Source organism: Zonotrichia albicollis, chromosome Z (assembly GCF_047830755.1).
Source record: "Zonotrichia albicollis isolate bZonAlb1 chromosome Z, bZonAlb1.hap1, whole genome shotgun sequence".
NCBI lineage: Eukaryota > Metazoa > Chordata > Aves > Passeriformes > Passerellidae > Zonotrichia > Zonotrichia albicollis.
This window is the reverse complement of record NC_133860.1, coordinates 15,090,710-15,112,352: the sequence shown is the minus strand read 5'-3', so window position 1 is coordinate 15,112,352 and position 21,643 is coordinate 15,090,710. Positions and strand designations below refer to the sequence as shown.

Below are 21,643 nucleotides of genomic sequence, written 5' to 3'. Positions count from 1 at the left end.
AATAAATACAATTCTTTCATCAATAAGCTCAAAATACAAACTAACCACAAACCCTTTGGAAAAAAAAAAGAAACATAAAAATCATATCTTTACACATTAATAACATTTATTGATCTAACTGCAAGCGTATGTCCACAACCATAATTTTACCATATTTCACATCAATAATAATCTACACTTTTTTCATATTAAACTATGCTATTCCCATGAAACCAAAGTCCTAAGTATTTCCCTAAAAAGGCCCTTGCTATTTAAATGCACAATGGTTACATTTCAAAGTATTAACACTAAGAGCATATCTGGTTATGCAGAATGGCATTAGCCATTCATAAAATGAATGGGGCAGTGATATGGGCATGTCAGAGAATACAAACACTTTTACTTGTAACAAAACCATGAGAGTTTTCTCTGTCTCCTTTTGTTGTCACCTTCGTCATGTCTCACACCCTGAATTTACTAAGCAGCCAAAGCAGCTTGGACTGAGCTTGGCACTGCCAGGTCTCTGTGCCTCGTGGTTTTGGATGAGGCTTAGCATGCTATAATCTGTTTATTAATGCTTTGAAGAGGGGCTGAGCAATGAGGAGGAAAAACTGGCAGATGATAATACTATTTAGGCTAATCAAGAATACAATGGATAGGAGAGACCATCAAAGTCAGCGGCAGTGCCAGGCACTGAGGAAGCGTGGTGTGATGATAAATGCAATGCACTGCATGCTGAAAGGGAGATTTTGAACTAATCACATACACTGCTGCGGCCTAAATTAGCTGAAAACAGGCAGCAAAATGATGTCAGCCTTTGCTCTGTGGCCACAGCTAAAATGGCAAACAAAATGTTAGGTGATATATAAAGGCCGGGATCGTATGTGATGCTGTAAATCAACGATACACCCTGACCTGGAACATTCTGATTAATCCTGGATATCCTGCATTAAAAAAATCAGGGCTAAAGAGTATCTGTTCAGAGACAGGCAATAAAAGCAATGAGATGCAGAGAAGGAGCGGAGCCTGAGACTTTAATTTACAAAGGAGGTGGATAAACAGGAAGACAAAGGAGGTACAGAGAGCAAAAAAAGGGAGCTGACAAATGCTCCTTGAATATGGGAAGGGGAGGAGGGTCCACACTACAAAAGAGACTTCAAGCTGCTGTATTTACACAAGTAGCACCTGGTGCACGGCCAGGTCTGTGCTTCCACCAAGGATCCCAAAGACCACAGCCAGGGTGAGTTTGAAACAAAAATTAAGTGCTTTGATTTCTAAAGAGACTTATAGGTGTGTGGTGGCACTGGGAGTGGGTGAAGGAAGAGTCATTCTGTGAAAAAGAACACCAAGGTCTAGAGAAATACCACCACAGTCAGCACGAGGCCTTATGGATGGATCATCCAGACATAAAAATGCGACCTGTTTCCCACAGAAAGTTGCTCCTGGATGGACACAGCCAAGGGTCAACTGATGGCCTGCAGCAGGCAGGCTCCCCTGGGCACCTTTTCAGCATATTTAGGTATTTAATGAGTTGGGTCTTCTCTCTTCTCATGTCTCCCTCAGCCCTTGATGAGGAGCACCACTCTCAGCACATCACTACAAATGCCATGTCCACACAGCTCTCCAGGGCAGCTGCTGCCCACGGAGCGGAAACTGAGGCAGAATTCCCAGCTTTCCCAACACCATTGGGATGCTCCTCAACACTGCACTCCTTGCACTCACCAGCTGCATGCTAGAACCACAGTTGCCCAGGGGCAGGTGGGCAGACACAAATCCTTGTGTGTCTCTCCCTCTCTCCCTCACTGTTTTCTGAGGTCTGGTGATTTCCCAGCTGATGAACACATTACCACCTCATTCGGCAACGCCTCAGAGGTGCTCACGTTTCAGGCCCCGGCGAGAAAAAGATGAAGTATGAAAATCCCTTTCCTTTCCAATCCAGTCCTCCCAGCACCGGCCAAGGAGCAAACACAAAATGCCTCGGAAAACACACAAAAAACACCGGATGTGAGAGGCTGTGCCGAAGTCGCACCATATGCAGGTGTCAGGGAAAAAGGTCTCCTGTCTCCCACGCCAGGCTGCTATCTCCATCCCACAAAGCCTTCCCATGAGGGGTTAACAGCCAAGGATGATCCTTTCCCTCCACGGGCTTGTCAGTGAACTGGACTAGGTGGAGAAAGGGGAAGATTCACTATGCCCATTGGCACCAGTAAAAATGTGGTGATGACACCAGTAAGAATCTGGCAATGCCACCTACTCTGCAAGCCTTCAAATACATCCATGCTGACACAGAGAGCTGCACATATGAGCTCCTGCCCAAATACCATCTCACCATGCCGCTACAAGTGTGATTGGAGACAGCACATTCCCCCCTTCCTGCCCTCGGAGCTGCAGCAAGGAAAGGGATAAAAGTCAGGGCAGGAGTTAAACGCGAACCCCAGAGGCATCTCCTGGTGACATCCCTGCCAGCAAACAGCTATATTCTTTTTTTCCATATGGCCTGCAGCATGTTAAAACCCAGGAGACACAAGCAGGAGCCTGTCCCACTTCTGCAGCCAGTGGCTCCAGAGTCTGTATTTTGGGGTATTATTTAGAAAAAGTGAGACAAGCATCCACATGGGTGAGAGAGAGAATGCTGGTCCTGTTCCAGTACAAGGGAGCATGTTGGACAACCTTCATCTTCATCTAAGATCCTTGGGAAAAGGCATCGACTCAGCATCTCAGGCCAAGAGAGACTGATGCTTCTCAGGAAAGGTCATAATCTCTTCCCTGAAAGGCTTTTTGGACAGGGAAGGGGGTTATAGCAATTGTGGCACTGTTCCTCCCTTCAACATTCTCACAAGCTCAAGCAGAGCAAAAAACTCCACAGCTCTGCTCCACACTGGTTTTTCGCCCCATAAATAGAAACAAGCTGATCACACCAAATTCGTGCAGGATTTTGTGGAAAGTGCAAAAGAAAATGGGACAGAGGTTTGTTTAGTGGTGACAGCCCAGTCCTGCCTCTTTGACATTTGCTCCAAACCAGTGAACTGCACAACATTTGAACTTTTGTTTAGACAGATAGGCCTGTGTATTTAGAAATCCTTGAAACTCATCCATCTGCAAAGACAGCAACTCTCCATAATGCAAAAGCTTTAGCCAGGATGCTGAGCTCAGCAGATCTCTCTACAAATGATTCCTATTAAAGTAAAAAATTACAATGTGAACGTCTATTTGACAATTCAAGCCTGACCAAAAAAGAAAAAAAGAAATTAAAAAACATAATATGGTTATGCCAGTTATCTTTACATTCCACTGGGGAGTTAAGGGAACACCCTATCTCCATCGCCTGCCTGGTGCCCAAACTCTTTCAGAGGAATGCACCCTCCACTGCACCCAGGACCATCCTGGTGCAGTCATCCTGATCAGGATCTGCTCAGTTCTTCAATGCCTCTAGAGATGGAAAACCCAACTTAATTGCCTGGCAGTCAGTTTGGATATCTATCCATCTTTTCCATCAGGATCATTTCTTTTGGCGCCCAGCCTGAACCTCCCACACTGTGTTTTACCCCTGTAGTGTATTGCCCCAGGGACTCAAGGGCTGGTTTCTCTGTGAGATTTTTGCATCTCTCAAAGCTTACAGCTTTTTTGGGCTTTCTCTTCTCCAGACTGAATGCTTCCAAAACCACGGTCTTGGGGATGTGGTCCATGCATAGGTCTTGGATTGTTGCTTGGACCAGCACCACCGGCACCAGCAGAATACTGAGAAAATCATCACAGGCAATGGGTGCAGCCACTCACCAGCAGTGGTCTTGATCTCACCAGCAAGAACAATGAAGTACAGCTACCAGGACCAAGGGAAAAACGAAAACCCATCCTAACCAAGGGCCTAAAGACCACCTGAGGCAGAGTGAACTGAAGAAGAGCTCTCCCTGTGGTTTTTCCAGGTGGGCCAAGAGTGTGGGACGTGCTGGGGAGACCCTGTTGGCACCATGTCCCTTCTCCGTCTCTGCACACCATGGCAGCAGCAAAGTGCTCAGCTCATAGCTCCCTGCCCCCCACAAAGCCTAAACCAGCAGATTATCACGTTAACGCTTCAAATGTTTAATTTCCTGCTCCAATTACACTGGTTTTGCAGCAGGAGAGGCAGGAGGGGGGGAACAAGTGAACACAAGCTGGGTGTTTTCAACTAAACCCCGAGCGACCCCAAGACCACCAGGCTTTCCCTTCATCTCCACAGATGGGGGGCAGTGCTCAGGCTGGCGAGGTGATGGATGTAGGCGTGGGAGCCACCTGAGCGTCGACCTCTCAGGCCAGCAGTGCAGTCCCTCTCCATCCCGCAGCTGAAAAGATCCTTTTGTTCGGCGATCTCCACAACACTGCAGAAACATTTGCTGCGCCACCAGAAAAACAAGGCAGCTGGTGTTGGCAGAGCAAAATGGTACCCAGCTGCAGAGAGGGGCTGAGGGAGCATCAAGGAGAGAAAAGGAATAGAGTAGGAGGGCTAAAAACTGTGGGAGTATGGAGGGGAGTGTGTCCGAGTGCAGGGTATCTACAGAGTGAAATGAGGAGGGATTAAAAGCACAGAGGAAAACTGAGGGAGAAGGAAGGTGAGAGCACAGAAAAGGGAAGAAGATAGTGGGGAGAAAGGGAGAAAGAGTGCAGAGAAAGTGAGGATGTGGAGAAGGAAAGAGGGAGAAGAGGAAAGCACTGAGAAAAGGCAGGTTGTAGCAGCACGCAGGCTCCTGCAGACACAGCTCCTGGACACTCCCCTTGCCACATCCACTGGGTTGCTCAGTACTCCCCAGAGGAAAAGAGATCTGGAGGAAAAAGGATATCTCAATCCAGGTGTCTTGCAGGACAGCAAGTCGATCTTGAGTGGATTTCAAGAAATATTAAAAAATAAACTCATGAGCACTCACTCAGCCTGAAAGTCTGAATGGCTGCTTACAGGGAAGAGTGGGGCTCTGGGACTCAAAATCCCACAGAAAACACCCCTGGTGGGAAGGCAGAGTCCATCACCCTCAGCTGGCCTGGGGCAGGGGATCTTGGTTGCCTGCAGAGCTGGGGATGCTTTCCGCTCAGAGCCCTTCCAAGGGGTCATCCATAGCTGCTGTTATTTATAGCCAGCTCAGTGTGCACACCCTGCACTGAGCTCACCCGAGCGCACAGGGAAGGAGGTGAGAAAAAAGGACTGACCTTGGGGTCAAGGCCAGGAATAGCTGCCAGTGGCCAGAAATAGCTAGTGCCATATTCGGCCCTGGTTCTTCGAGAGCTGCTGGATCAGAACATGGTGTTTCCAAGATTTCAGCTCCAGGTCATGATAGGATTGATTTCTCCCTGGGACTCATGTTCCCCCAACAAGACCCCTACGTAGCTGCTCTCCAGCTCCAAAAATCTGCTGGGTGGATGGAGCAGGTGGGAAGGGGCAGGAAAGCAATCCAGCGGTGGGGAGGGGATGACTGACCTCTGGAAAATGTGCTGGAAAAGCAAGGGAGGCAGGTCGCGAGGAGGAACGGGTTTCAGCACCTGCTGCGGCAAAGCCTGACGCTGACCTGGGAAGGGGCGACGCAGGGGAGAGGATTCCAGAGGATTTTGGCAGTGTGCAGCCATCAGCACGCAGCTCGATGACTCCTTTGGGTGCCTGCGAGAATCTCAGCACATGAGATCAATGTGGACGGTGTGCAGGCACGAAGGCTGTCACGTGCACGCCGCCGTCCCCCCAGCCCGGAGCTTGCGAGCACAGAAACCCTCTCGGCACCCCAGGCGTGTGGGCACCCTGCCCACCCCTCTGAGCACGTGCACGGATGGACACACGTGTCCTTTCGAGCAGGCAAACACAAAGCCTGCAGCAGACCCACACATCCAGCCCACAGGCAATGGACTTTCCTGGCTGCCCTGGCGGGACCTGCCTGGATCCCAGCAGCACACCCACATTGCTCCGTGCTTGGCTGTGCTGGAGCATCTGCCCTTTCAGGTCAGGGAACAAGGGTGGAACCCTCCTTGCTGGGATCTCTGCTGGTTATGGAGATAGTGAGAGACCATGGGAGTGGGAAGGTCAAATCCTGCTCCCTCCAGCACCGAAAGCCCAGCCACTAGTGGAGGAAGAATTCAGTTATTAACCCTACAGTACCAAATCCAGGGGTTAACCCTCTGATGGGTGAGTGGAAGATGAAGGCAGACAGGGGAGCATGGTGGGGCCTCCATGGCAAAGCCTGAAAGCCCTGGATGAGCAGTGCTAGCCTTGCTGGCTACATGGCCTGCAAAGGAAATTATGCCTGCTGACCCAAGACCCTCACCTTGTTCTGCATTGAAGGGCTGAGATGCAGAAAGAGCTGTCTCCTGGCTTCTTTTCTGCATGGTTTTGACACACATTTTGGATGTGGAGGGAAAAGCAGGGCCCACCTGATCCTGCTCCTCATCTGGACTGTTGCAGCACAGCTCTAAACCAGTTCTGGGTGCTCCTTCTTCCCAAAAGCTCTGGAGGATACTTCAAGCACCATCAGATCGCTGCACAACAGATATCCCTAGTGTCAGGCAGGGAGAATACACAACCCCTTGCTCCATTAAGAGCCTCTTCTGCTTAATGCTATGATCTTGATGTTGCTTTTCCCAGTCTCTAGCTGCTTTTGTGCACCAGCTGTGTGAGCTGTGAGGAGCAGGGCAGGGCAAAGCCGGCCAGGTAGGGAGGCAGCCTGCCCAGGGGATGTGTAGCATCAGACAGCTCTCACCAGGTGGCAGTAGGTTGTGCTCACACGGCCGGGGAGTGAAAGAAGAGCCGGAAAAAGCAGAGGGAAAATCAGAAAAATAAAGCATGCTCTAAGCAAAACGGTGAGCAGAAAACACACGGTGCTTGTCGAGACTTTCCTGCCTCCCGTGAAAATACACACAAATGCAGGGTTTTTGGAGGGGTGGCTTGCACGGGGCTGGAAGACACAGCTCCTGCAGGGGTTACCCATCACCTCCAGATACCCCATACTCCTGTGGCACCTTCACACACATGTGTGCAGTGCCCCACCGGATCCACATCCCACGAAGTGGCTCAAGGAGACAGGAGCAGGGAGGAGCTGCCAGGAGCAGGGAGGAGGTCTGCAGCACGCACCAGCTGGGGGAACTCATCTGTCCCACCGTGCCACGCCAAAGTCCCAAGGTCCAGTGGGTGGCACTCCTGCTCACGGCAGGGCGGGATCGAACTCCATGGTCTTTAAGGTCCCTTCAAGCCGACAGCATTCTGCGATTGTAGGGGAGCCCACTCCTCAAACCCATCGAGGAGCAGCAGCATCCCCTCGAAGCTTCTTCTGCTTGCAACACGCTTCCGAGCCCGGAGCACATCAGCCCAAAGCCCCGGAGAGAACTGTCTAAGCTCCAGGAGAGCCGTGTCCTACCGGGACCAGGACAGGAGCAGGGGGGCTTGTGCATGCACATCTGGAGCAGAGCCAGTCCCCGGGAGCCCGTGGAGACCTCCCTGCTGCTCCAGCATGCAAAACTCAGCATCTGGTCTCAGGGTGCGTTGTTTTTTTAGGGTTTTTTTTTTTTTTTTTTTTTTTTTTTTTAGTTTAACAAACTACTCTCCAGCCTTGTAAGGCGAATCCCCACCGTGCCCAAATAAGCTGAGTATTTTTGGCTGCTCTCCCCGCAGCCTTGGGCTGGCCTTTGGGAAATGCATACCCTCCGGCCCTTCATGCCCTGGAAATTGAAGAGGCTGCCTCTTCTCCGCGCCAGAAAAGGGATTACAGGACACGCTTAAGGGCTTGAATTCATAACCTTCAGCGTCCCCCGGAGCTGGAGACCCTCCTGCCTGAACCGCGGCAGCGGCACCACTAGCCGGCAGCACTGCCAGCGCGTCCATCCCCGGCATCCAAAGGGCACGGACACTATTTGGGTTTCAAGCTGGGACAGAGCATGCCGACCCTCTGGGCTGCTCGCAATTAACAGCTTCTGAGGCTGCACGGAGACAAATTACTATAATTTAACAAATAGACGTTATCTTAAAACGAGTGCCTTAACCAACACCTATTGATTCCTGGTCCCCTTGCAAAGAACTCACTGCAATTAAGTTGTCACATCTCTAATGCCCACGTAAAAATGAGTCAGCTCTAGTGTCTCCCAGAAAACCTTGTCTGTGCAGGATTACAAAACCCAGCTGCCGAGTTTCCTTTTTACTCCTGAATTAGCCAGAGATGAAATTTATCTCGGTGGTAGACAGCAGAGCTTTTATCTGCATCCCTCTGGCTGCCATGCAGCTCACAGACAGCTCATGTTTTACCTTTCCACTCTCAAACTGCCAAGGGTTTTGTCCTCCATAGGCAGGGCATTACGGAAAGCAGAAACTCTGTTTCTGTGGGCTTGCAACCTCTGCACAGCTGACCTGGGCTGCTGGAACAGCAGGGCATGCTGCAGAGACGGGGGGCAGTTGGTAGGACCCCATCACTCCTCAGGGCTGGCACAGGGATGATGCTGAGGGTTCTGCTGTCCTATGGCCAGTTCCTGCCCTGCTGGGAGTCCTGCTGGCCTGGGACACAGGCTGAGCAGCCACGAATGCATTGCATGAGCATGCTGTGCCTCAGTTTCCCCACTGCCACAAACAGACTGACAGCAGGTGACACCTTTACCAAGCAGAGCAGCAGGCAGCAGCATCGGTCCCAAGAACATCAGTCCCAGTTTGAAACTCAGAGATTTCCTCCCTGACAGCAGGTGAGGGGAGTGTGAGAATGGCTTTTTCCTCCCTCAAATGTCCAATTAAACTGCTGTTTTAATGCTTAGGCTAGGATCACCACCCTGACACAGCCAGGTTTCTCTTGCTCCACCATAGAACAGCTCAGAGGTTTCCATGGCCAGCCAAGGCTGGTCCCCCTGGTCCCTCCCAGGGATCCCATGGAGCAGGCAAGACACTTCAGAGAGATGGAGGCCAGGTGAAAAAGCCCTGGTGGCTCAGTAGCATCTCATAGTAGGATTGATTCAGTTCCAGGACAGCCAGCAATGCCTTCAGATCCTGAGGGTTCACATTTCCAGAGCCTCAGACTGGGTCAAGAGGAGGATTCCCACCCCACTGCTGCTCTCCAAGAGAAAGGGGAGGGCAGCTGAGGGGAAAAAACAGAGCAGAAAAACAGCAGCAGGGGTTAAAAGCCAGAATGAGACCGTGATGCCAGAGATTAGGAAGGGATCTTTACAGAGACTGGTGAGCTAGACCTTAATTACACGCCATGCACTCGGGCAGCGAGCCACCAGCTGCCGCTCATTTCACCGATGCAGCGGACAGATTTGATAATCACTGCCATGTAGTGGGGCTCTCTCCATCTCTGGACACTTCCTTCACTGCAGGCAGAGTTGCAGCCAGCTCTGCAGAGAGCCCTGCACCTGTGTGCAGAGCCAGGGAGGTTTAGGGGTGCAGCAACAAGCACCCAGAGGGGCAGGAGTGCATGGCCCTCTTTGTGGGTCCCCAGTGGGAGCATCCCACCCCAAAACTCCCTGCAAATGGGGACTCTGTCCCCTTTACTGGTGAAGCCAGGGTCATTTATTGATAGCATCCCTGTGGAGCAGGCAGGGACTGAACGAATGCATGAGAAAGGGTCTGCAAAGCATCATAAAAGCAAGAGAAAAAGCCATACTCATAAAACACCAAATGCCAGGAGTTAATAGGGGGCACTAGGGGTGTCATGGCTCTCTCCTCTGCCCTGGAAAGACCTCGAAGGAGCTCAGCATTGCTACTGTTTTACCTATGGCTTGAAACTCGACCATTCCTTTCTCTTTCCTGAGAGGATAAAGTGGCCCCCAGCAGCAGGGCTGAATCCCCTCTGGGGCAGGCATGGATCAGAAAGCCCCCCCAGCCCCCACTTCCCATCCTCTCTGGAACGTCAATCAGGCACCTGCCAGCGCAGCCAATTCACTTCCATTTGGAAAATTAAAGAAATAAAATGAATCGTTTGCTTAATTTGAAAGGGTGGCAGGAAGCAAAGATGCCTTGGGCTGGTGCCAGCGTGCGGAGCTCTGCTCATCCGCAGGGTTTTGCTGGGGCAAACATCAGCCTCTTCCCTTCCTCTGCCTGCTGGACACAGCAGCTCCTGCCCAGGGGGCTGCAGGGGCTCTCAGCCTGCTCCCAGTAGTCCCTGTGCTGCAAAACTGGGCAGCAGCTGGCAAACACCGCAGTGCTCACAGCAGTAATGTCCCCCAAGAGCTACATCCAAGGGCCTTGGGGACAGTTTCCCTGGGAATTCCATCCCACCACTGGCTGCGGGGGGGTGAAAGCACTTCCTCAGGGGCACCTGAGGTTTGAGCTTTTTTTTTTTGTGCCTTTGTCCTCTTTGACCTCTGCTGGTCCCCTGTACAGCACAAGGCGAGAAAGAAGGTGGAGGTGAAAACAATAGGAAGATACATTGCAAAAAACCTCCCAAAATGTTATCTCTCTGCATCCCCGTGAGCTCTGCTCTGGAAATGCACAACCCTCCTGCTGCCCCGAACTTTCAAGATTTTGGGGACATGACAGGAAACTCTCCCTGTCTCAGCTGGGCTCGTCTCTGGGGTAAGTTTCTGCTCACCAGCGCTGGCCTCATCCTAATTCTGCACAGCACAGCCTGCAGGATTCACTCCTCCTCTGTCCCAGAACATCAGAAAGAGACACCAGGATAGGACCCCATCCTCCAGCTGACTCTCTGAGACCCCACTGAACCCTGGGCTGTGTCCTTCCGCTGCCCCAGTGTGTCCTACTCACTTGAAAGACACAACCATCATCTCTTTGCTTTCCCCCCCTCCACCCCCCTGCTCTCCCCCCTCCCCAACAAAGGCGAATCCCGAAATCCCAGCTCCTTCCTGCCAAAGACACGTGCACCTGCAGAGCAGCTGATGCCAACATCCAGAGCAGAGCCAAGCACAACAAACGGGCTAAAGAGCCCTCACTGCACAGAGACCAGCTTACAAAAACAACTGTATTTCACCCAAACTCTATTAAACTGTCCTGGGTTATTGCTTCGTTTCCTTTCCCACCACTGAGGATCAAATGAGATTTCTGTGGCTACACAAGAGATGCTCTCACATGTCTACCTTCAGCTGCCCCTTCTGTGCTATGTGCAGGGTGAAACTCACTGTGGGGTGGCACAGCTTTGCATGCAATTAATTTCCCTTCCAAGATGACTTTTTCACAGTGGGAAGAATACAGCCAGCAGCACATTCCCATGCACAGCAACCCAGTGGGGCAGCCAAGCCCACTGCAAGAGCCCAGACAGTCCTGAGTGCTGGGGTCTCCTGCTAAGCCTGAAAAATGGGGTTACACAGGCTTCAGAGCCAAAAAGGACTGGTGTGATGGTGATAATCACCGGCACAGCCCTGACACTTCACCACCACAAGCTCCAACCCCGCTATTTTTGCAGCAATTACCAAGGTATTAATCACAGAACAAAACACAGCTCCCTTCCCCTTCCCTGTGAGCATCTCATAGTTTTACCTTCAGCCTTCTGGGTTTTCCTCTGGTAGACTTTGAAAGTCAGCTGCAAACTAGGCTCCTTGTTTACAAGTCAGAGGATTTAAGAGCCGTGCAGGAGATCCAAGCCCTGGCTCCCATTAATTTCACCAAGTTTTACAAATCTAAGCCTTAGCCATCAGTTCCTAAAAGAAAAAGAGGCTTCTTTGAGGCAAAAAAATAGCAAAGGAAAATGAACTTTACTTCCAGAGGCTTTTCAAAATAGAAATATCTAAAATGCAGAAGTTCTTGCAGGTACTTGTCAGGCTTTGCAAATAGATAAGGGTGTCTGGAAACTAAAATCTCAAAAATTTCCACTGCCTGCCCTGTCCCATAGTATCTGGACACACACCCCCACACCAGCTCAGCCATCATCAGTGTCTGGAGAGGAAATGCAGAGAAAAAGTCCAAGAAGTTTAATGAACTGTCACAGCTTAACAAACTAATCCCTGCTTATGCTCACCTCATCCCAAATGAAAAGCTGGGGGGGAAAAAAAATGTACATCATGAAGCAGCTATCTCTTATCTGCTCCACTGCTCTGCAAGGGCAGAGGACTGAGCAGGGGCTCCTGGGTCAGGGTAAGGCACTGCCTGCTCCTTCTCAGTGCTCACCCAGCACGGAGCAAATACCTCGCAGTAATTTCCCATGAACAGTTTGTGTCTGCTTCCCAGAAAAACTTCAGCCAAAGGTAAGAAATGTGCCTGGGAGCAGCATGGTTTATGAAGCCCTCATGGAAAGATGGCTTTGAACTCAGACACAAGCGTGCATTGGCTGCAGAAAGCCCCCGGTGCTGTTTGTTTGTGGCACCAGACTTGTCCTCTGCAGAGGACAGCACGGCAGCTGAAGAAGCAAATGCAGAGGCAGAACCAAAGGACAAAACCAGGAGGAGGCATTTTCCTCCCGCTTCCACTGAGTCCCCCAGAGGTTCTGGGGACTGCACTGAGGCTCCAGAAGAAGCTGAAGCAGGAGCTGCTGGCACATCAGCTGTCCTCCATGAAGCTGCAGGCTGCCCAGTGCCTTGATCCCAGTGTCCTCACACCACCAGAAGCCAGAAACGGGGATGTGAGGCAAGTTCCTGCTGGGCGAGCTGCTCCTGAGAGATGTAAACACTTGCTGGCAGGAGGCACTGAGTAAATATCTCGCAGCAGTGCAAACAACAGCAAGTAGCATTTTCCTGGTAAAGCAGCACCCAGGCTTTCAATCAAAGCTCAGGGCTATTTTTTATTTGGCCCTTTACTGAGCTGAAGTAAAAGGATCTATCAAAAGGATTTACCTCTCCCATCTCCCTTACAAACATGCACACACACACAACTAGCTTCTTGCCCCCAGAATCCTTCCCCTCTACATGAATGGCTTCATGGACATTTCTACAGAAGAAAGAGGAGAAGCTCATGACATGAAATATCATCTACCTCTGACCAGCAGCTCTGATCTCCATAAAATCCAGCGCCTGCATCACACAGCATCACACTATCATCATGTGGGCACTGTTTCACAGATGCCTGTAGGACCACTGGTACTAAACTAGAAATGACTGCAGTGACACCCTGGTATAGGTTCAGCCAAGCAGAAAAGCCTGGGTGCAGATGCAAAATCAGCTGGTAATTCTATATCCTGCTGAGACGGTGGGGTTTGTTTGGTTTGGGATTATTTTTGCTTCTAGGTAATACTTTTTTGATGTGGCAAAGAAAACTCTGGTTCCATCTGATGATGGTTTGCTTTAAAGCAGTGGAAATACCAGCTCTATTGTCATTCTGTCTCACAGGAGTGACTTTTGCCTTCCCTTTCAGTACAAGTTTATAGGAATAGCTTAAAAACTTTCCAGAAAAAATGAAGTATACAGAACAGCACAAAAAGGAAGGAGCTGGGGAAGCTGGTGGCGGTCTCCTGGGGAGTGGCGAGGAGGTAGGAGGTTAGGTCACACAGCACAGATTTCCTTTTCACATCTTCTTCAAGAAGACATGAGTGGTTTCGGCTCAGCCCCCCATTGGTGCTAACACAACACCCTGAAGAAATTATTCTCGGCAGGAAAGCAAACAGGGTGAATGGGATCTGCTGCCAAACCCTTACATCTCACAGTGGGAGAGAGGGGAGACCGAGAGGAAATGAAAAACAAATCCCGGAGCCGGGGATGTGCCGAGGGGTGGCTTCGGCGTGGTGTTATCTCTGTCGGCAGGGTGGGCTCCGCGAGGGTCACCGCGGGAGAGCGGATTAAGCACTGACATCCAGGCACGCCTCTGCAAAGGCAGAGGAAAGGGGGCAGATGCTGCGAAAACCAACAGGACGGCAGGGCAGCCCTCACTGGGGAGGCTGTATCCCCGCGGGTTCCACGGCTGCCCGAAGCGCCTGGAGCAGTTTAGGTGCTGGTGGCCTCCCTGGCAGCCAGGCTTCCCACAGGGGACACAGAGGGATGGTGCCCTCCTGCCCCGCTGCAGCCAGCCCATTGGGAGTGAAAGGGGCGCACACAGAGGAAAGGGAACGGGAAGAGGCGAGGTCGTAGCATGAAAATATAAATGAGACGATACAGCTCTGTAGATACTTTTAAAACTTCCCAGATGGAAAGCCACAAGCAACCAGGTCCCCACACACCATTAGCACATCACTCATTCACCACCCATTGATGAAATGGGTGCAGATAGCACAGTTCCCTTTTCTATCACTATCATGCTTTCCAGCCAATCCTCCTTCCAATTTCATTGGAAGAAATTCCCCCAAAAGCTAACACCTGAGAGCTGCACCTCCATTTCTCGTTTCCTTTCTTTCAGCCAAAGCTTTAACAGCAACAGATATAACCAGAAGCAGCTCTACAGCAAGTTTCTGTCTAGTCTTTTTTCCATGCAGGACTTGCTTGAGCACCAGTGGAATCCCAGAACCACTTTGGAAATTTGCATGTAGCTTATCTCTCTGGCTCTGCCCACAAACACACAATGAAACCTCACTTTTTTTTTTTTTTTTTTTTTTTTTTTATTCCAAGAAAATTATTTGCAAACTGAGCCCTAGCCCCTAAGAACAGGTTATGTCTCTTGCCATTTTCTGAAGAGATTAAATGGGCCAGCAAGCTGTGTGCAGAAATATTTGGGTTTCCTCCATAACCTTTGTGGCTGACTGCCTCTTGTGCTGTGAGTAATGCTCTTAGAGAACAATTCTGCATCAACGTTGCAGAATACTACTAGTATTCTACTACTAGTATGTGTGTCTTCCAAGACATGAGTATTTGTACTGCCCTTGTGTTGTTTCAGACAAGAAACTTGCTTCCTGGATCCAGTAATAATTTCAGCAAAACCACAGGAACAAGAGATGCAGTTTTGGACTAAGAAAGCATCTCATCACTCCGCTATTTATAAAACTTTTAAATTCATGTACAAGCATAAAAACACCACCCCCTGCCTGCACACATACCACCTTATTTGATCAGACCTCATAAAAGACCAGATGCTATCTTGGAAAGTAACTTCCTCGGGAAAACAAACTGCCTGTAGTAAATCCCAGGGCCAGTACGGGCGGCTGCCCCAGCGCGCTCTCTGCACTGGGATAGCCACTTTGTGCAGTCTCGGGACAAATGGGGCAGGAACTGGAGCTCTCTGCAAAGCAGGAAAAGAACAGAGAGGAGCCATGAAAACCTCGCAGCGCCTGCTGGCATGAAGATGGGCGTCACGCTGGGGTATCGGGGTGATGGACGCAGCCGAGTAAAGAGAAGAAACCCACAACCCACGGATGTCAGCAGGCTGTCAGCGTCCCGGAGGCAGCGCCATAAAATCCGCACGCAGGGAAGGGCTGCTGAGAAACACAACAGCGTGCCGGGTGACCGCGAGGGCTCTGCGCAGGGAGGCTGTCAGCGCCCTGGGGTCGCAGGGAGCCTCCTGCTCCCACAGCCCGGCTGCCGCGGGTGCGCTCCGGGGCGGCATTCCCACGGGCAGCGCTCTCCCGGCCTCCCGAGCAGCCCGCAGGGAGCTGCCACCGGCCCGGCGGGATGACGGAGGGCCAGCCCCAGAGCTCGGATGCTCGGACGAGGCTCCCCCGGCTCGCCGACGGAAATGAAAGTGGAGGGATGGATGCCTGTCCCGGATATTCGGCGCGGGGAAGAATGTGGGGTTCTTGGAACCCCTCGCAGCTGTGCAAACAGCCCCGCAGAGGAGGTGACTTACCTTGCCCCGCCACTGAGGTCGCACACCGCCCGCTTGCAGGATGCCTCTTCCCTTGCCCGAAGACAGGACTAGCAAAGCCGAGGGCTGCTTCCCAGCGGGACACTGCTGTCTCTCAGGTCAGAAAGTTAAATGAGCTGGCTGGGGTTAGCACTGAGCACCGGTACCCACCACCAGCCTCACCCAGCCTAGCGCACAGCAGCTGCTTCTTGATTTTAATTTATCCCCACAACAGAGCTGAGTGAGTTCCTTTGCCAGCAGAAAAGCAGCAGGGGCTGCAGGTGAGAAGTTTTGCTGCTTTTTGGGTCTCATGCCCCACTGCAGCATCTCCCCAGGGCTGCAAGCCCTGAAAGGATCCCGCATCCAGTTGGACGGGCAGCAGGAATGCAAGGCCCTGATCCAGGAAAGCACATACTGATCCGTCAGCACCCGAGTATTCCTGACCCTTGTCTTCCAGAGGAAACTAACTTCAGATGGTGAGAGAGGGAGGAAGGGAGAGCGATCAGCATCAGCTCTGGGAAGAATTGGATACCCCAACAGCACAGGCTGGTCAGAGGTCACATTGGAAAATGCCATTCTGGAGCCTGAATGCAATCCTGAGTATCAGCAGGTCCCAGCATGTTCTCTAAAAGACTATTGCTAGTGTTGCAGGTAGTAGATAAAGAGAGAAAGAAAGAGAGAAAGAAAGAAAGAGAGAAAGAAAGAAAGAAAGAGAGAGAGAAAGAGAGAGAGAGAGAGAAAGAAAGAAAGAGAGAAAGAGAGAAAGAAAGAAAGAGAGAAAGAAAGAAAGAAAGAGAGAGAGAAAGAGAGAGAGAGAGAGAAAGAAAGAAAGAGAGAAAGAAAGAGAAAGAGAGAAAGAAAGAGAGAAAGAAAGAGAGAAAGAAAGAAAGAAAGAAAGAAAGAAAGAGAGAAAGAGAGAGAGAGAGAAAGAAAGAAAGAGAGAAAGAAAGAGAAAGAGAGAAAGAAAGAGAGAAAGAGAGAGAGAGAGAGAAAGAAAGAAAGAGAGAAAGAAAGAGAAAGAGAGAAAGAAAGAGAGAAAGAAAGAGAGAAAGAAAGAAAGAAAGAAAGAGAGAAAGAGAGAGAGAGAGAGAAAGAAAGAAAGAGAGAAAGAAAGAGAAAGAGAGAAAGAAAGAGAGAAAGAGAGAGAGAGAGAGAAAGAAAGAAAGAGAGAAAGAAAGAGAAAGAGAGAGAGAAAGAGAGAAAGAGAGAAAGAGAGAAAGAGAGAAAGAAAGAAAGAAAGAAAGAAAGAAAGAAAGAAAGAAAGAAAGAAAGAAAGAAAGAAAGAAAGAAAGAAAGAAAGAAAGAAAGAAAGAAAGAAAGAAAGAGACTGCCAGTGATTGGAGAGGTATGGGCCATGCTCCTGGCTCCACCACAGGTTCCCAGCCCTACCCTCCCCACCTTCAAATAGGGAAAACACAACTTTTTGGCTGTTTTGCCTCACCAGACTACCTACTGCAGGTAATAGATGGAATCTGTAAGCCCTACAGTAAAAAAAAAAAAAAAAAAAAAAAGGTGGAATGGTTTTAAATTCCACATTTCCATGGATTTTTCAGAGTTGGGGATGAGAAGGAGGAGGGAGGGGGCAGCACAATCTCTAAATCTTTATTTCCTCAGGCTCCTTCAGCCTGTTTCCTCCCCAGCTTTTGTACCACTTCAACCCATTTTTATTTTTGGAAAAATAAACCAGAACAAATGGCAATAAATACAAGCAGGCTTAGGGGAAAGCGGCTGGGATTGCTCTGGATCCTGGCAGAGATCTCCTGAACAATGCTGAAACCCCAGGGCCCGTTTCTGCCCAGTGGCAGATGTGGCCCATGGTGGGAGATGCGCACCAGAGAGGTTTCCACCAGAGGACCCTCGTGCCCTGGCCAGGGAGAAGCTTGTCCAGCCCCAGCCAGGGAGGAGCCCTCCCCAGGCTCCTGGGCTGGGTGTGACTTTTCCCCACAGGCAGATATTGGATCCAGCTGGGCAGAGGAGATGAAGAGCCACCAGGCTGTCAGGGAGCAGCCACAGCAAGGAGACCATGGGGCTTTGTGGCTTGACCCTGAGGATGGAGCCTGGTCTGGTGGCAGCAGAAATCACCAGCTGCAGCAGGCTGTGTGGGTGGGGGCTTCCCTTCCAATGCCCCTGGGAGAAAGAGGGATGCTCTGCAGCCCTCATGCAAGGTGAATTCAGGGTTTTCAGGGTTAGGACCAGGGATGCTGTTCTATCACAAAGCATTAGCTTATCCAGAGCACGTCAGACCCTGCAGGCAGACAAAATCCTACTGCTCTGAGGGTTCTCATTATCACATGAATCTGTATCTATGATGTTTTCCGATGTCTCGGCTTTGAGAGCTCTCAAACCTCTGCAAACGGTAGCTAGCAATAGATGAGGATCTCAGGCAACTAATGCCTATTGATAAAATGTAATAAATATTCAAGCTAATCAGAGGAATAAAAATGAGAGAGGGAGGATGACCCTGCAACACACTAGGGTGCTGCTGCCTGCCTGAGAACACCATCTTAAAATGATCCAACACCAAGCCATCACAAACAACACCAGCTAAAACCACGCCGGTTTTTCTTCTCAAAGCTCTTTTACAAGAGTAAAGACCCTGCAGTAAACAGCACACTGAAGTGTGTGCTAAAGGAAAGAAAAAACCCCAAAGCCCAAGAACACAAGCCCTTTGCTCAGCTGCATGCCTGGACATGGGGAGACAGCTGACCTGTGAGCCCAACATCAAGGACACATGAGCGGATGGCCACCCCTTGCTGAGCACCACAGCCTCAGCATGTCTTTACTTCACCTCACATCTGTGACAGTCTCTACATTTGTCTTCTCACCCTGGACTGTATAAAAGTTGACAAGAGAAGATAAATAAGTCACAGCCAGTACCCTGAGCCCACTCTACAGGCCACAGCTCCAGTGACACCAAATAACTGTATTTCCTGAGCAGGCAAGACAAGTGAAAACAGCACAATGAGGAAGCCAGGCCACACAGAAGAGAAATGGGCAGGAAAAAAGACCAACCAAAAAAGCCATATTTTTAGGATGGATTTCAGGAGACAACTCTGACAATCAGTATTTTATTCCTGGAATAGGTTGTCCATAGAGGTTTTGGATGTTCCATCTCTCTAAGTGTTTCAAGGCCAGGCTGGATGTGGCCCTGTACAACGTGGTCTAGTGCAAGGTGTCCCTGCCCATGGCAGGGTTGAAATTAGTTGATCTTTAAGATCCTTTCCAACCCAAACCATTCTGTGATTCCATGATTCCAAAGTCAGGGACTGTCTCTTACCAGATCAGCTAATGTTAGCCCTGCCCATATATCCTTCATCACACAAGGAGGTGACATGCCACCTTGGTGCTGGCAGACTCACCTGAATTTATTTCCAACAACAAAGACCAACACCACTACCACCATCCCCCGGCAAACAATCCCACAAAAAGCCCCTATTGTAGCAGAACAGAGGGTTAAAGTTGCGATTACAGAATTGGTAACACAGTTACCCAAGAGAAAAATAAACCAATTAAAAAAAAAAGCCAAAAACACAATTCCAGATTATATTTAACACTCAAATTCCTCCTTAATTGCTCCAGTGTCTCAGCCAGTTTGCAGGGGAGGAGTGGGGACTGGCAAATTAGCTCCCCCCAGAGCTGCTTCCCCCTGGGGAGCTTTCCCAATTTACATTCCCATTGTGTTCTTTAATTAGTACATTCCTACAGCTTTTCTGAGAGTCACAACACTTCCAGGGCTGTGACAGTACTTTATAAATAATAAATCGGAGGGAGTATTCACTGTACCCTGCTTCACTCCTCCCAGTGTCCCGGCCGGTGTCTGGCAGCTTTTGCAGGGACCACACACAGCCTGGAGCAGCCCACCACTGCCAGCCCCAGTGCTGCGTTTGGTGGGGACATTAATAACCCCCTTCCATCTTCCTACCTTGCACAACTTAGCCAGAGTCCTGCTTCCTGCACAGGATTCTCCAAGATGAAGCGGTTGGATTTGGTGCCATCCCCATCAAGTAGTTCCAATGCAGGTGAGAAGGGCTGGGAGGAAAGCTTGAGAGAGGGCCCTGCAGCCCTTTGTCTGACCAGAATGATGCCCAGAGACAGCACTGGACCAGCCAGACTTCATGATTTGGGTTCTACCTGGAGGCATCCCAAACCCACAGCATCACCAAGCGCGGAGCACGCTGCTCCTCCACACGAGGACACAGGCAGTGCCCTCCAGCCCGAGATTTCTGGCACCCTAGGGACACATGAACTTGCTCTTAGGGAAAATAAAAGGGGGGAAATGTGTTTGTTCTGCAGTACATCAGCCTGCCTGCGCCAGGAGCAGAGCCCACTTTCCTTGCCACTCAGGAAAGACTCCAGTGCCTTCAGCCTCACAAAGGTTTCACACAGATAACACTGGAACCAAATGGCAGAAAAAGCCCAAAGTACAGGGAAGACAACGCAGCCGAGCCATGCATCAGAGCTGCAACCCAACGTTTTCCCAGGTCTCATTAGGGATGATTTATGAAGGCTGACACCATCGTTAACCTCTGACCATGTCCCCACTGCCTGCGGGGCATTTCACAGCCTGCCTGCAACTGTCCAGCAGCAATGTGGGGGATGACTGAGATTTTATCTCCCCTGTTAATGCAATTAGGTGGCTTGAAGGAGACCCATTGGATCATCTTACCTGCAGCAACCCAGCCACTCCATTCGCTCCAGGGACGAGCCATGCACGTACTGCGTGCTTGCACACACGTGCAGCACTGCTTGGCACCGGCACCGGGCACTAATAACCTGCCATTTGCAACCCCATCTGGTTCTGACATGTCCATTATTCAAAGGCATTTGGCAAAGACCTTGGGCAACTCATTTGCAGAGTCCGGGTCAGTTCACAAGCTCATGAATTCCCAAACTATTCGCTGGCCGTACTGGTAGCCAAGCTGTGAATAGATTTTTGGCAGATTTGAAAGGAGCCAGTGTTTTCTGAAAACACCTGCCCTCAGAGGCTGCAAAAGCCCAAAGATTTCCATTCCTATTTAAAATGCATATCCAGCCCTCTGTAAAGCTGTACTAAGATGAAAACCTGACTTGTCTGCCACTACAGAGAATTCCCTATTTTTACCAATCTCATGGGAAATCAAGTGACATCAGAGTCCCTGAGCCAGGGATGCAAATCTCACCTCACCTCACCCTTCCGTGACCCCCAAGGGCTGCAAACCCAGCAGAGCAGAAGCATCTCCTGGTCTGGGACCATCCCCAGACCTTTAGTTCGGCCCCTCTCATCCCACAATGATGCAATTGGCTGACTCTCCCTCAAGCCAAGCTCAAACCCAGTGATGCCCTGGCAGCACAGGCAGTAGTAGCCTTGGGCGCTCCTGGTCCTACAGCTATTGCATCAGGGTGGCACACCAGCTGGAGCACGAGGGCAGACCTGGGAAAAGCACACTTGGCACCTTCATTTCAAGCCAATTCATATCACGCTTTGCTCTGCCTCAACCCAGCAGAGTTGCAGACCATTGGGGTTTGCTGTCTCTCACATGCAAGGATGCAGCAAGTTTTCCCTCCTGCTCTGAGGCTGAGGCTCTGTTCTCCTCCCAGCTGCCTCGATGGTGCAAATCCTCTCAGCGGGCAACCCTTCCACGCTGCAAACAGCAGCCCAGAAGGCTCCCGGAGATCAGGAGGCATCGCACACCCTCTCGGAGAAGCAGGAGGCACAGGCAGGGGAATACGAGACGTGATTTGCTCGGAGACAGCTCTGTGCTTTTGGCAGGACTCGAGGGCATTTGTTTTGAAGCTGTGTTTACATGCCTTTGATCAGACGTGTTTAACTTTTCTGGTGCGTGACAGCAGCAAAACAAGTTTGAGACAAGGATAATGAAACACATTGTGCGCCCGTACATGTAAACGGCTACAGCCAGGCTGCGCACATCGGCAGCTCGAACTGGAGCTGGGGGCGGCGGGAGGTGGGTGCCAAGACGGGGACATGCATCATGATGATGCCAAACCAACAAGCTGAAAATGAAAATGAAAAAAAAAAAAAGGCACTAACCCAGCAACAACAGCTCAATCTCAGCTCTCAGAACTGGCCAAGTGAAGTCTGCGCACTGAGCCCCA

At 50.4% G+C, this 21,643-nt stretch overlaps 1 protein-coding gene across 9 annotated transcripts in view; it reads right to left on the bottom strand.

The window, feature by feature from the left end:
- Positions 1–21,643, bottom strand: part of CNTFR (ciliary neurotrophic factor receptor) — a 202,440-nt gene that overhangs the window by 113,414 nt on the left and 67,383 nt on the right. The gene's annotated exons all lie outside the window — the stretch shown is intronic.